This window comes from Mandrillus leucophaeus, unplaced genomic scaffold, assembly GCF_000951045.1.
Source record: "Mandrillus leucophaeus isolate KB7577 unplaced genomic scaffold, Mleu.le_1.0 Scaffold345, whole genome shotgun sequence".
NCBI classification, from domain to species: domain Eukaryota; kingdom Metazoa; phylum Chordata; class Mammalia; order Primates; family Cercopithecidae; genus Mandrillus; species Mandrillus leucophaeus.
The window spans coordinates 715,187-717,881 of record NW_012103643.1 but is presented as its reverse complement, the minus strand read 5'-3'; positions in this window follow the sequence as shown (position 1 = coordinate 717,881).

The following is a 2,695-nucleotide window of genomic DNA, read 5'->3' as shown; positions in this document are numbered from 1 at the left end:
AATGAAATATTACTCAGCCTTAAAAAAGAAGGAAATCTTGATGTTTTTGACAACATAGATGAACCTGGAGAATATTATAGAAACTTGATATGTGATCAAGACAGCAACAAAATCAGTGGGAGAAGGGTGGTGTGGTAAATTATAAAATATGGTCATAAATTCCTCCCACCCTGGTATTCATGCCGCTTTGCAATTTGACTTTGCAGTTCTTCCCATTGGGAGGTTGGGATGTTTCTTCCCCTGTTGGGGAGCAATGTGGATTCACAGATCTTCAGGGGTAGCTGAGTGCCGGTGTCATGATACTGTTATTATCTTCTCATTTAACATCTCCTCTCAGAGTACTCCTGGCTTGCTAGTTTAAATTGTGAAAATTTTCTGCATTAGCCTCATCTTACTTACATTCTTTGGTCTTTACTGTTCATTACTGTTTAAATGTGTTAACATTTAAATGACATCTATACTGTAATTTTCCTTTGTCCCTACTGAAGTCATCCTGGACTGCTAATTGCAAACATAATTGTATTTTCAGAGAGGTTTGTTTTAGGCAGATTGCCCCTTAAGGTGCAGGAAGATGGACAGAATGGCAGGCAGGTCACCAAGGACACTCTGAAGATGAGAAGAGTGGGTAAGAGTGACTGGGATGGGCAGGGAATGGCAGACCCCTGAATGAGTTAGGGAGTGATCAAGCTTCAATATTTGCCCCACCCAGATCTTGTATTGAATTGTGATCCCCAGTGCTGGAGGTGGGGCCTGGTGGTGGGTGTTTGGGTCATGGGGGTAGATCCCTCATGGCTTGGTGCAGTCTTTGAGGTAGTGAGTGAGTGCTCATGAGATCTGGTCATTTAAAAGTGTGTGGCACCTCCCACACCCCGGCTCTTGCTCCTGCTTCCACCAGGTGAGATATCTTGTCCCTCTTTGCCTTTGGCCATGAGTAAAAGCTCCCTGCAGACTCCCTCGAAGCAGATACTGGCACTATGCTTCCGGTACAGCCTGCACAAACCAGGAGCCAATTAAACTTCTTTTATAAATAACCCAGCCTCTGGTATTCTTTTCGAGTGATGCAAGAAGAGCCTAACACAGGGAGAAAAGCCAAGGCAACCCACAGGTAAGAGCCTTCTAAGCGGAAGCTATAGCCGATGCAAAGGCACTGAGGTGGGATAGCAAAAAGGCCAGCGTGTCTGAAATGGAGGGAGGGCAATCATGGTAAAAGTGAGGCCAGTTGGAGTAGCTCATGCAGAACCTGGCTGGACAAGGTAAAGTCTCTGTAGTATTTAAATTGTCTAGATTTGCCATTTCCAAACTGGGCACCGAAGTGCCCAAAGCACCACATTGCCTTGGACTGTTTTCAAAAGTTGAGGGAAATCTATCATTTATTGACATCTGTTCATTACCAGGCAAACTACTAGCTCGAGGTAGTTCATAGATTAAACATTAGATTGTGCTAGTTTCCGGCTGGGTGCAGTAGCTCACACCTATAATCCCAGCACTTTGGGAGGCTGAGGCGAGCAGATCACCTGAGGTCAGGAGTTCAGGACCAGCCTGGCCAACATCACGAAACCGCATCTCTACCCCCCAAAAATACAAAAATTAGCCGGGCGTGGTGGCGGGCACCTGTAATCCCAGCTACTCAGAAGGCTGAGGCAGGGAGAATTGCTTGAACCTGGGAGGCAGAGGTTGCAGTAAGCTGAGATCATGCCATTGCACTCCAGCCAGGGTGAGAGAATAAGACTCCATCTAAAAAAAAAAAAAAAAGATTGTGCTACTTTCCTTCAGATGAGGTTACAGCTTTGCAACGCTGGGTTTCCAGGGCTTACCATGATAAAAAGCATCAGTCAAGTGTGGTGGTGCCTGCCTGTAGTCCTAGCTACTTGGTAGGCTGAGGCAGGAGGATCGCTTGAGCCCAGGAGTTCGAGATTGTAGTGAGCTGATCGAGACACTGCACTCTGGCCTGGGGAACACAGCAGGGCCCTCTCTCTCTGTCAAAAAAAAAAAAAAGGTCAAGTACCAAGCTAAAATCAACACAGGTCAAGAAATGAGAGTGTGGTATCCAATCTGATTTCAAGGTTGCAGAAATAGTGACATGTCCAACCGGCACACACTCCATTCAAAATTATTGGTGCTTATTTAAGAATAAAGGAGGGCTGGGCATGGTGGCTCACACCTCTAATCCCACCCAGCACTTTGGGAGGCCAAGGCGGGCGGATCATCTGAGATCAGGAGAGTCAGCCTGGCCAACATGGTGAAACTCCGTCTCTGTTAAAAATACAAAAGTTAGCTGGGAGTGGTGGCAAGTGCCTGTAGTCCCAGCTATTTGGGAGGCTGAGGCAGGAGAATCACTTGAATCCGGGAGGCGGAGGTTGCAGGGATCACACCATTGCACTCTAGCCTGGGAGACAGAGGGAGACTCTGTTTCAAAAAGAAAGAATAAAGGAAAACATTTTTATTTCCATCTATATGTATTTATGTATATATGTAAACTGCTTCTTTATTATTTTTAATACTTATGTTGTTTGGACATAGCTATTTAATAAACCTAACAGTTTAGGTTTGGGTTTAGGTTTGGGTTTTGTCCTGGGGCACTTGAAAAATTATTGAGCCACTAAAGGTGCCATGAACTGAGAAAGATTGAGAACCTCTGGACTATACCTTTGATCAGAGCTCACTTTTATTAATTCTAAATTCCCTTTGTGGGCTT